The sequence below is a fragment of the Daucus carota genome, chromosome 4 (assembly GCF_001625215.2).
Source record: "Daucus carota subsp. sativus chromosome 4, DH1 v3.0, whole genome shotgun sequence".
Taxonomy (NCBI): domain Eukaryota; kingdom Viridiplantae; phylum Streptophyta; class Magnoliopsida; order Apiales; family Apiaceae; genus Daucus; species Daucus carota.
The window spans coordinates 20,026,185-20,039,786 of record NC_030384.2 but is presented as its reverse complement, the minus strand read 5'-3'; the positions used below and the strand labels follow the sequence as shown (position 1 = coordinate 20,039,786).

Genomic DNA, 13,602 nt, shown 5'->3' with positions numbered 1-13,602 from the left:
CATCCAATCTTCACTTTCTCTGATAACCTCAGTACTGATTCCTGATGAGGATGATGTCAAAAAGGGGGAGAGAGTAGCACAAGTCAAATGCAAGTCTACTTCTCAAACTCTGAAAAGAAAGAAAAATGATGATGATGATGATGTGGATGACTTTACAAAGAACAAGAGATTTCAAGCTGCAACTGGTGGAAGAGTTTCAAACTCTGACAGTCAAAAACAGTCTAAGCAAAGCTCAAAGTCTGCTCCAGCTCCAACACACAATGTCACATCTGGATCAAAGCAAAGACCAGTGGCTGGATCAGATAAACCAATGACTGATGAAGAATATGCTAGACTGATATTTGAACAAGAAAATCCAGAAGCCAAATTGGATTTGGAGTTGATTGCTGCAGAGGAAGCAGAACTAAAGAAAGAATATGAGCAAGCTATAACCTCAGGCAAAATCCAGAAACCTGCAAAATCAACTGCCAGACCAAAGGAAAAAGGAATAATGATCAAGGAAACTACTATTGCTGATCAGAGTTTACCAATCAAAAAGGTATACTCTGAGGATGAATATACAAGCAAAGGCAAAAGCATAGTAGATGATAGCCTTGAGAAAGGCTGGATTCAGAAGAAGCCTACAACCTCTGACAAAGATCAAGTTGTAAAAGGAAAGAAATCAGAAGCTGCAATCTCTGACAAAGCTCATATTGCAGAATCACAAGAAGAAAAATTAACCTCTGACACAGCTCAAGTTAATGAGGAAGCAAAGAAAGACACAACCTCTGACAAGGCTCAAGCTGTGTTCAAACCAACAACAACCCCATTGCCAGGATTTGCAAAGCCAAGTCTGATGACTGAGATAAATTTCGACAAAGGCTCAATTCAACCAATCTCTCATCGAAAGGCAGGAAGAGATAAAGGAGGATTAGGATCCAAATATGAAAATTTTGATCAGAGTATAGGATCAATGTCAACAGACCCCTCATCTCTCTGTGCACCCAAGACTGGAGCATTGCAAGAAAGAATGGACAAACTTGATTCAGTCCAACTGGTGAAGAATGACAGAGGTGATAACATTCTTATCTACTTCATGTCTGATGGAACAGTGTTTAGAGTTATTGAAGCTGATCTCTATGCTAAACACTGGGAGGAATTGAGATATGTTCAGTACATATTTCAAGTGAAGAACAAATCATGTCAGCACATCTCAAATCTGATCAAGGATCAAATCAAAAGAAAAATGGGTATAACTGGAAACAAGAATGCTAGACCTTTTGTTCCAAAGTACTTAAATTACCAAGGACAGCTAGTTGAGATGAAGAAGAATTCAGCAAAAATAGAAACAATAGCTGGAATCAGTACTCTTAGTTTCAATGAAGAGTCTGACAAAGGTTACTACATCAAGCTGGATAAAGACATGAGAAGAAACAAGATCTATGATCTCAGAGCTGCAATCTATCAAACTGGAGTTTCAGATCCAGAACTAAGGGAGATCAAGAGACAGATGATCACAGCACTTGCAGAAGCTGAAAGAGAACTCCTCAGAGAATACTTAAAGACAGCTAATGGTGTCTATGAAGCTAAGGAGTAAAGTATCTGTAAGTTTTAAAAAGTTTTCTGTTATATAGCTAAACTCTGTTGCATTTGACTTATTTGTTTTGACATCATCAATTATCTGTTAACTTGCACATAACATATTTATGCACAAGTTGGGGGAGATTTTTAGATATAATTGATGATTACTAATGTTCTTAAAGTTTGTTTTAGAACAGGAGTGATCAGAGTTTAAGCTGGAAGCTGATCAGAGTTTGCTAAAGTCTGATCAGAGTTTACATAGTCAAGACTCATCAGAGTTTACACGTGGAAAGAGCTCAGAAGCGGATATACTTCAAGGAAGGATGGAAGCGGAGGAGTGATTTGCAGACTATGGAAACTAAACAGAAAACAGTAGCAATCTTTGATTGATAGAATACATAGCTGATTTATAGGATATCAAATCAGAGATTGATTTTGTAACTGTGTCTATATAAACACAGATTAGGGTTACTCTAGATGAGTTGAGTTATCGAGTATATTTTACAGAACCCTAGCAGCTCTTAGTGATAATATATAAATCACTGAGAGAGTTTTTGTAACCATTCAAGCTTTGTGAATAAGAGTTTACTGCTTTCAATCTCTTATATTGTCATACTGTGTTATTGATTGTGTTCACTATATCAACTTATATAGTGAGTTTACAGGACCTAACATATTTATTTCTTCTTATGTTTATAATTTTTTTAAAGAAGATTTACACATCAAATTATGAATTCATAAGTTTAAAATAAAAAAAATATTCTAAATAGGAATATTCTTTCAGTCACCTTATTTTGTGTTCTCCAAAATATTGTAATCTCTTTATAAATCGCCTTTTATAATAAAACAAATTAATATGACATAGTCCATGTCGAAAGCCTATCAATTTTTTCTTTCAAAGATGCTCGCTTAAACCTCGGTTTTTGTTCTTATTTCTCACATTCATGACTTAAAATTTCTATAATATTCTATCAGTGCTCGTTTAAAATAATAATAAAAAAAACTATTAAGTTAGATTTGAATTTGTTCTTTTTTATTCGAATATGAATTATATCTATTCTTAGAAATCTGAATCATGGCTCGAACTCGATTATTCATATTCTTTTTCAATTTTAAATTTATTTACGTAAATAATTAATTTATATATATTAATCTATCATGTGAAACTTGACTGAAATAATAACTTATCTCAAATAAATAAGATACTGAAACGAATATAAATACAAAAGTTTTTAAGTATGTGGTTGGTGCTTTTGAATAACAAATTAATTGTTTGTATAGTTCAAGTGGTTTAAGTGATGTATTTGTATTGGAGAGGTCCTGAGTTCGAGTCTTATGATTAATATCATTTTTATATATATGAGAATATGTTAGGTTCGGAGTTAGGCTCAGGTTCGGAGCTAGGTAATTTATTCTCTCGGGAGGGAGGCTTGACACGAACGTGTTGGGCTATTATGTATAGTAGATTGGTTTATATTGGATTAAGATTCACCCCCTTTTTTAAAGCTTATTTGCTAGTATTAAGGTTTCAAGCTTATTTGCTAGTATTATTATTGTTAGTATCACTAATATAAAATTTACTAATTTCGTGTGCATTAAAATATAAATTAATTAAAAACCATAATTTAACATACTATTTTTTTTGTAATTTAAATATGAACAATACTTTTGTAACTTAAAAAAAAGAATAATAAAATTATGCTCAAAAAACTATAAAATTACATATGACGGTAATAAGATACAATCAGGTTTCAATATGATATATATTGGTCATTAAAACTTATAATCAGATAAATTTTCTACATTATCATTTAAAATATTTATTATATAGATATATCGTGTGGTGTTTTGCACATTACAATAATACTAATTGTAAATATTTCTTGAGAATAGTCTAATTCATCATATTGGGCCAACAAATTGGTAGGAGCCCATATCGATATCATCGCTTACAAAGTTTTGTCATAAATATTTTGATATGCAACGCTCTTATCCTATTTCAATCGCAGCTCAAACTCTTATTTATCTGTAAAACTCGTGGTATTACTCCTCCATGTTAACATTTAATAACTTTCGCTATCACCAACAAGTGTAATCGTGGAGAGCTGAGAGAGAGAGAGATCGGGTCTTTGAAGTAATAGATAAGGGATTATTTTCTCTATAAATTGTTTGTATCTAATATAATATATAGATAATATAGTATAATTGGGCTAGACTTAAGTAGGGATTCTTAAAAAGTGGTTTTAATCCAGGCCCAAACTAGGCTTTATATGGATATTAAATTATTAGGGTTTTCAAAACCAGAATTTTATCCAAGCTTTTTAAACTTCAAGCAGGCTCGAATTGTGATTAAAAAAAAAGGAGGCATGTTTAAGGCTCGGGCCGAACTTTTCAGATGTTTTTCCGAGCTTCGAATTTTTCAGACATTTCTATCTACAATACAAAAATTAAAAATATGTACATCAAATGTAAATTTGTTATATACATTATTTAAAATCCTAAAACATGTGCAATAAAAAGATTAAAGATACTTTTAGAATTTAGACAGCTGATTTAAATTATTCTTGTTTAAAAGTATAAAATTAATATTAAACATATAATTAGGTATAATCATATAAGATCTAAATAGGTATGTTGAAACTTATAATTACGTTAATTTTCTATATTATCTTCTAAAATATATAATATAATTTGAATAATTGCTTTGCATATTATAATTTTTATTTGTATTATTTAAATTTTTTTGAAGAACATCTTTATTCATCATATTGGGCCTAAAAATTGTTCAAATGGCCCAAAATTTGGTTATAAATATTTCTTGTACGAACGCTTTTACCCTATATTTGTCGCCCTTCACCGCAGCCGCAGCTTTCCTCTCTATGTCCCTTTATCTATGAAATTTTTGTTTTCCTCCCTTGTGTCTTTATATTAACCGCTAATAAAGCTTGGCTTACCCCAATACCAACAGGTGAAGACAATCTTGAATTGAAGTGATGTGATAGATGTTTGTAATATTATCCGATTTCTCATCCATTTTGCTATTTCGCGTGAAAGATGTGTGCGATCGCAACTCGGTAAATCCTTGTTGATTTGTGGCACATTACATAATAGTGATTATATGAATGAATTGATGGTTACCTGCTTCTTTTTTCCTTTTTAAAATATTTATACCATAATTTTGTTAGATCTTGAAATGTTTTATTTTCGATTGAATTTTTTGTTATTAAATTGAAAGTTAAACTCAATCTAAGGGTTTGATTTTATTTGATATAAATATTTAATATGTGTGTATACATGTATATAAAATTTACAACTCGACGTTATATGTTGTAGCAGTTTAAATTTTGATTAAATTTGATTTTGAAACAAATGACGATAAATCATGTTCAAGTTGAAATTTAAATTTTTAGTTGTTATAAATCGCTATATCTATATATTGTATGTCAGCCTCGTGGAGGTACAAAAATATCACATAATTTGATATAAAATATGATTATGGTACAAGAATATTATTTAATTTGTATTAAAATCTGTTGTATCTATATATTATTTGCAAGTCTTGTTCAGATAAAAAAATATCATTGCTCGAAAATGAGTTTCTCCTGAAATGCACATATTGTATATTTATAAGGCTTTGAATATAATTCTTAAATAATTTTAATATAAAAGTCATTTATTATATGTAATTTGTTTAGATTTGCCTTATAAATTAAGTTGCAGGAAATAATGAAGAAAATGCTCCAGAAAATTATACATGTAAATTATACATGTATCCTCTTCTGATCTGATAAGGTAATGTTTTATATTATTTTTTTTATATTGTACCTGAATTTTTATCCCATGTAATATGCATATATCACATATTTATGAAAATATTATTAGAGAAAAGAAAATGGGCCTACTAACACAAAACAGTTCGTCCACGCTGGGCAAACCCAAAGCCCAAACTGCCGTATTATATATACTTAGAGCATCTCCAACCATACAAAGCCCTTGGCTAAAAAATGAGTTGGCATTCCAAAATTAAATAAATATAGCCAACGTCCTGAAAAAATAGCACTCCAACCACACTAATCTGTTGTCTATAATTTTAGCCAACCTCCTATGGATGGCTATATTTGTCGAACCTCTACAGGTCTTAAGAAATCTGTAGGAAGATTACACATCATTTATTACCATATTAAATTGATATATTCTATTTTAACAATTTAAAATAATAATAGCATACTAATTTTAAATTATAGCCAACCTGTATAGCCAATACCATTGAAACAAAATGTCTTACAGGTTCAGCAAATTTTACATAATGTCTTACAGGTCCAATTTAGCCAACGAATATAGCCAACACCGTTAGAGATGCTCTTACACTACGACCCATGCACACGAGCTCTGCATAAACCCTCATATTTCTCTTTTTTTTCTCAACCCCGTGTAAGGATATACAGGTTAACTAGTTGTTTCATTGGCTTTTTTTGTGTGGATTTCAGCCAGTTGCTTGAAGGAAATTCTGGGAACATGTCTGGGTCTTCGCAGCAGTTGCATGCTCAAATGACCAATGTAAGTAACCACCGATATATATCATACGACAACCACCGATAGATGCATTCATATCATTCTCGTTTTTTCTTGGAATGAGCTTTAACATCAACTGGTAGATGGAAAGGTGCATGCATACGGTGATATATCTTGTATATGATTGTTTTTTTCTACAAACGGAAATTAACAGATTACTTAAAACTTGTATACGTTAGATTTATTTTTTCCCATTTTGTTACCTCCGTTTACTGTTGATTTCTGCATTTGGAGTCAGAGACGTAAATCTGTCGTGCATTGGCTGCTCAACTATGTGCATTCACAGCTTGAATGCTAAGCTATACATATATCTAATCCTGTTTAAAAAACATGCCAAGAATGAGATAATCACTACATTATTGTAGGTTAATCTTCATTTGGTGTAGTTAGTAGCTATATATCTGATTAACTTTTATATGTATCTCAGATGAAAATGACCCAAATGCCACAATCATCCTCTCAACATGAACAGTTACCACAAAAGCAACTGCAACAGGTTTGATTTCTTTTCTATATCTCTAATACGAATTTTAAGAAGCCGAACTGAAATGAGGAACGTTTAGTAGTAAAACTTCTATATCAAATAATTATTATGTAAATTGTTAAGCAAAATCCACTTACTTATTTGAATATTTGGTTTAATTATTTATGTGAAACCTGAAATACATCCATACTAAATATTTTTATTATAATAATATTTGTCGAACCACCCCCCTCCCTCCGCGCACCTGAATCCCCATATTTGTAATTTTGCCGAATTCTTGCATCCCCATACCGTAGACTCACGTACCCGCACCCGCACTCTTGCTTCCTAGTTCGCTTTTGTGTTCAATTTAATTAATGTTTTTGTCTTGTTATTGCCATGCAGAGCAATAACAGAGAAAGAAAACAACACTCGTCTTCTGGACCAACTAATAGTAAGGGTAAGGGAAACACAATGGATCCTTCACCAAGATCCCCGGTATCGACTCATACCCCTGGCGATGCCAGTAGTCTGTAGCATGTAAGTAGTGGACAAAAAGGGTTGATGATGTATGGTTCAGAAACAGCAGGTCTTGCATTACCTCAAAATCAGTTGGTAGGCCCTTCTATGTTTCACAGACACACTCGTCAATCTATATGCTAGTGTCAATTTGCATCTTAGAAATACCAATGTTAAGTACTCTTCAATTTTTATCATTGGTTGCTTTGTTTAACTTGAATGATTGATGAAATATGCATTCTGTTCTTAAAATATATGTGCATATAGATAATCAAGTTTGTGATATATATCCAAAAAGTGGTAAAGTTTATGAATGACTTGATAGTTGATACAAAACATTGCCTTGATGCACAAAAGAACATTTCATATCGCAGGATGACATAGAACATATTGGAGATAGGGGAGATGTCGACTCCTTTTTGTCTAATGATGGTGAAGATGGACGGACTTTATACGACAACATCAAACAAAATCTTACTGAACATAAAACGGAGTCTTCTAAAGGTAATAGTTTTTCTTGTTGATTATGTTTTAAGAAATCTAGGGTTTTTCACAGAACTGTTGACTCTATTGTGTTTTCGCCTCCTATATCAGGATTCTTCCTTGAATAAGTTGGTTGTATACGGACCAGAATAAAGTCACATGATGCCATTTTTCATCAGATGGCAAGCTGTTAGCTAGTGTTGGACATGAAAAGAAGGTAACAGAAAACACTGCAATGTTTTAAACCTTATTGTCTTTGTTACAACAGAGTAAAGGTGAAAGAAAGTATGTGTATGTATATAAGTATTGGTTATTTGACAGGCTGTTCTTTGGAACATGGATACCTTGCAAACTGAGAGCACTCCTGAAGAGCACCAGGACGTGATTACAAATGTGCATTTCAGGCCTAATTCATCTCAATTGCTGACAGCTTCACTTGACAAGTCTGTGAAATTGTGGGATGCAGCTAATGTAATTATCTACACTCAGTTGTGTATAATTGTTTTTAGTTTTTAATAGTACTCAGCCATTGAACCGTCTGACATAAGTTTTTATTATATAACCTCTAATTTGTCCTTGCAGCCAAGCTACTGCTTGCATGCTTATACTGGGCACCCCTCTCATGTTATGTCCCTAGACTTTCATCCAAAGAAGAATGACATGTTCAATTTTTGTGATAGTAACAATGAAATTCGTTATTGGAACATCAATCCATTTTCATGTACTCGAGTTTCAAAGGTTAGTTTCATGAAACCTATATATGTTTCTTATCCTTGACAAATGTAAATTATGTTAAATTGTAACTTCTTATCTTCCTTTTTTTTTATGTATTGCTCATGTCAGCAAGGAGGTAGTTCACAAGTGAGATTTGAACCAGCAAATGGACGCTTATTAGCAGCAGCATCAGATGAAGTTGTGTCCATCTTTGATGTTGAAACTGACACACAAACACATCTTTTCCAGGTTTGACATTGTAATGCTATTTGTCATTGTTTAGTGTTACCAAACCTTAATATAATGTTGGTTTGAGGCTTTGGGCATATCTTATGTGCTGATAATAGAATTGATTTGAGCCTTTTTTTTTCACCTCGGTGTCTTATCAGGGACATAGAGATGTGGTTAACTCCCTATGCTGGGATCTAAATGGTGATTATTTGGATTCTGTTAGCAAAGAGTCTGTGAAAGTCTGGTCGCTGACCTCTGGCGAATGCGTTCATGAACTTAGGTCAAAGAGAAACCAGTTTCATTCCTGTGCTTTCCATCCAAGCTATTCAGCTCTCTTAATGATTGGTGGAAACAAGGTACTAATCATTTGTAGATGCGTGACACTTGACATTGTAGGCGTTTAAATAACACTATATAATGTGTTTTTTTTCCTTTTTATACCTAAAGCTATCTGTACTTTGATAACAATATTTTTTTAACATTCTGTGCAGGATTTAGAGCTGTGGAATATTGCTGAGAATAAAAGCATGACAGTTTGAGCACATAAAAATATGATTGCTGCTTTAGCACATTCCCGTGTAACAGGAATGATTGCTTCTGGAAGTCATGACAGTTCTGTCAAGTTATGGAAATAATCTTTCTGGTAAATTAACTGAATTAGCTGAACCATCGAAGCAATCTCTCTTGAGGAAACTGTGTAAAAGTTCTGAGTATCTCTCCTGAGGATACTGAATGTTTTGTGTTGGTAGTGTCAATGAACGATATAATACCTACAACTTCATTTGGTTATAAAGATAGCAGATTAGGGAGGAACACATAGTGAGCTGTTCAGAAGATTAAGAATCCTAGAATCTTCTTAGCTATCGATATAACAATAACAGTAGGAAAATAATGGTACTTTTGAATTTTAATGATTATTTTATTTTGGATATTCGGAAAAGTCCTAAATATGTTGCCTTTTTTTTTGGGATTTAGTGGGGTAAGTTGTACGGATACTGATTACTCCATCCCACCATGTATGTGTTTTCTGTATATGAACTCTGGGATAATGGTATGCTACTGTAGATCTGTTGCATTCTTTGCATAACTGCATTAGTGTCATTGGTGATGACAGCCAACACAGAAAACTTAGAAGTAGATGATGGATCAAGAGATAAAAATCTTGATACAAAAACATTTCATGATATTAAAGTTGCATTTGCTTTCCTGTGACGGAAGAAAATAACACTGTATCCAAATTATCATAAGCGATGAAACATAAGAATATAAAAATAAAACAATTCTTAAATACAAACTAAAAACCAGTTCCACAATCACTATTCGCAACTATATGAATCACCCGTTTATTCTTCATTAGTTTATTCTTCATTAATTACTATTTTATACATAAAATCAGCAATTTTGTACTTCATAATTCAGAATATCTACTTATGTTAACTATTGGTGGTCGACTATTGACGAGCTCTTATAGTTGTCGAAGATCCGTGATGGTAGTAACTGATGGAGGGAGGTGTGTGATGCTGGTAACTTAGAGCAAGTCCAACAGTGTCTTAGGTAAAGCCCTAATATTTTATTATTAAAGGTTCACTTTCATCATTAAAACATAATATAAAGTAGAGAGAGAAAGAGAGTGTTGGTAAGAATTTATTATAAAATATGAGATATGCAAGAGAGTGCCTCAAATATACCGCTTGAAGGGGTTGTCCTATGATATTGTTGGAGCAACTTTTTTATCAAATGCCCTAAATTTTAATTTAGGACATGATATAAGGCTTGTTAAAAATTTGTGATTTTGGTGAATCGAACTTGAGTGCACCAACCAACATCAATTTCGTTCATACCACTACACTAGCTTGTCATTTGTGTTTTATTACCATATATATAATATGTATTTGTCGTGTAAGCAAAAAAATATTTGATTTTTTATATTTAGTTTTGATAATATACTCGCCTATAACCCGTGTTGTGCACCTTTGTATTATAATAGTTAATAATTTTCTTATACGCGTTTGAATTAATAATTTATTGTGATATGTTGTTGAAGGTATTCAAAACTTGAACATTAGGTATTCAAAACTTGAACATTTTGTACCATGGATGGAGAAATATAGAAAAATCAAGCCAAATAAAATTGTTTAAACGAATAAAATTCTTAAAATTGATGTAAAAAAAGCATGCATGTTATGTTTAGAACACGATAATATTGAAAAGTTAATTAGAGCGATAGTCAAGACGATAAATTAACTAAATGTTCATAAAATATATATATCAAAAATCATTTTAAATTCTATTATATTAAACTGGTCTCATCAAATTCTTTAAAAATTAGAAAAATTAACCTATTTATAAACCGAATAAGTAGAAACTGTACCTATATATACAGTTACTAGAAAATGTACTTGTGCCTTGCATGGGTTTTAAGGCTAGTTATATATAAAATAGTGACTTGTGATGTATAAACGGGTGATTTTTGTACTTAAAAATAATGATTAAAAATTTGTTAGGGATTGGTTTTTTGTTTAAGGCATATTTGTATTGCATTGGATTAAGAATCTCTCTTTTTTAACTCATTTTTTTGCACAACATCTAGGGTTTTCTTTTCTCTCTCGTTTTGAGAGTCTACTCCCGTAGAGTTTTAGCCGTCACTTCTCCGCCTTCCGGATCTTCATCTTCTCACCAATTAACCCCTTCGCTCTCTCATCCCCTCTATAATTTTACTAGTTTTTCAATAAAATCAAGACCTAATATTGTTTGAGTACCTTGTTATCAAGGTTGTTTGCCCATCCTTTTGGGATGTCAAGTGTGTGCCCATCTTTTTGGGATCTCAGTGTGTTATGTTTTCATATTTTTATGTGTCTTGGTATGTCGTTCGATTATCAATCTGAAAAGAATTTATACGATATTTTGGGAGATCGGTAAGACTCGCATCGATTTCGGAACGATGGTGGATACCGCAAGAGCTCACCTTTCAAAACAAATAATTGTTCATGTTTTGTGGACGTTTGGTGCTCTAGGATCAGTTGATTTGACTGATAGTTGTGAACATTGGGCTACAGATGATGCTTATGTGAAGGTCAATTGCGATACTACTAGTTTCATAACTGATGCAGGTTGGATTGCTCAAGATATCATTGTAATACTTTTTAGATCAAAGAATATGAATATTCTATTTGTTAAGCGATCTGAAAACAAAACGACTATTTGTTTAGTTCATTCTTCGTTTCACAATCAGATTGTAGTTGACAGTCCGGGGGTTTGTCCCGGCTGGGTTTGCGCTTCGTATTAATAAAATCCTTTGTTTGTCAAAAAAAAAAAAGAATCTCTCTTTTTCAGTCAGGGACTGTTTTTTTCATTTTTCGGCTAATTTGGTGTATATTGGATTAAGACACCCCTTCCCCCGGGTTTCAAGCTTATTTGCTAGTATTAGGGTTTCAAGCTTCTTTGCTAGTATTATTATTGTCAGTATCAACAATATAAAATTTAATAATTTTTGGTGCATTAAATTATAAATAATTAAAAACCTTTATTTAACATATTTTTTTTTGTAATTTAAATATGAACAATACTTTTCAAACTTAAAAAAAAGAATAATAAAACTATACTCAAAAACTATAAAATTGCATATAACAATAATGAGATACAATCAGGTTTCAATATGATCTATATTAGTAATTAAAACTTATAATCATATATTTTTTTCTATATCATCATTTAAAATATTTATTATATAGATATATCGTGTGGTGTTTTGCACATTACAATAATACTAATTTGTAAATATTTATTAAGAATAGTCTAATTCATTATATTGGCAAACAAATTGGATGCCTCCGAGACCAGAGCATGTCGCTTAATTGCGGTTTACCTGGTTCACGTAGTTTGCAGGCTATTACATTAGCTCGTGAGTTTACCCAGTGCGCACCCGAAAGGTAGCGGCTGCGGGTTCCTACGTAAAAAAAAATAAAAATGGTAGGAGCCCGTATCGATATCATCCCTTACAATGTTAAAGATATTTTGATATGCAACTCTTACCCTATCTTAATCGCAACCGTTTCTTATAATTTCTCTTCAAACTCCCATTTATTTGTAAAATTCGCAGTATTACTCCTCCATGTCAACAAAATAATTACAATTTTTAATAACTTTTGCTATTACCAACAAGTGTAATCAGAGAGAGAGAGAGAGATATCGGGTCTTTTAGGGAATAGATACGGGGTTATTTTCTCTCTCTATATATTTTTTTGTATCTAATAAAATAGATAGATAAAATAGTATAATTGGGCTAGACTTATATAGGGTTCTTAAAAAGTGGTTTCAATCTGAGCCCAAACTAGGCTTTGTATGGATATTAAATTATCCGGGCTTTTTAAAAATCAGGATTTTATCCAAGCTTTTTAAGCTTCTGGCAGGCCCGTATTTTGATTGAAAAAAAGGAGGCCTGTTTAAGGCCCAGGCCGAGCTTTTCGGACTTTTTTCCGAGCTTCGAATTTTTTGGACATTTCTATCTACAATACAAAAATTGAAAATATGTACATCAAATGTAAATTTTTTTATATACATTATTTAAAATCCTAAACATGTGCAATAAAAAGATTAAAGATACTTTTAGAATCATGCAACTAATTCAAATTATTCTCGTCCAAAAACATAAAATTAATATTAAACATAGAATTAGTTACAATCATATATGATCTAAATAGGTATGTCGAAACTTATAATTATGTTAATTTTCTATATTATCTTCTAAAATTTATAATATATTTTGAATAGTTGTTTTGCGTATTATAATTTTTATTTGTATTGTTTGAATATTTTTTTAAGAACATTTGTACTCATCATATTGGGCCGAAAAGTTGTTCAGATGGCCCAAAATTTGGTTATAAATATTTCTTGTACAATGATTTTACCCTATATTCACGGCAGCCGCGGCTTTCCTCTCCATGTCCCTCTGTCTATAAAATTTTTGTTTTCCACCTTGTGTCTTTGTATTAACCGGATAATAAAGCTCAACTTACTCCAATACCAACAAATGAAGACAATCTTGAATTGAAGTGATGTGA

The 13,602-nt window shown here is 32.0% G+C and overlaps 1 pseudogene; it reads left to right on the top strand.

The window, feature by feature from the left end:
• The first annotated feature begins 1,225 nt into the window (after nt 1–1,225).
• LOC108216984 (transcriptional corepressor LEUNIG_HOMOLOG-like) lies at nt 1,226–9,177 on the top strand (annotated as a pseudogene).
• Nucleotides 9,178–13,602: the final 4,425 nt, after the last annotated feature.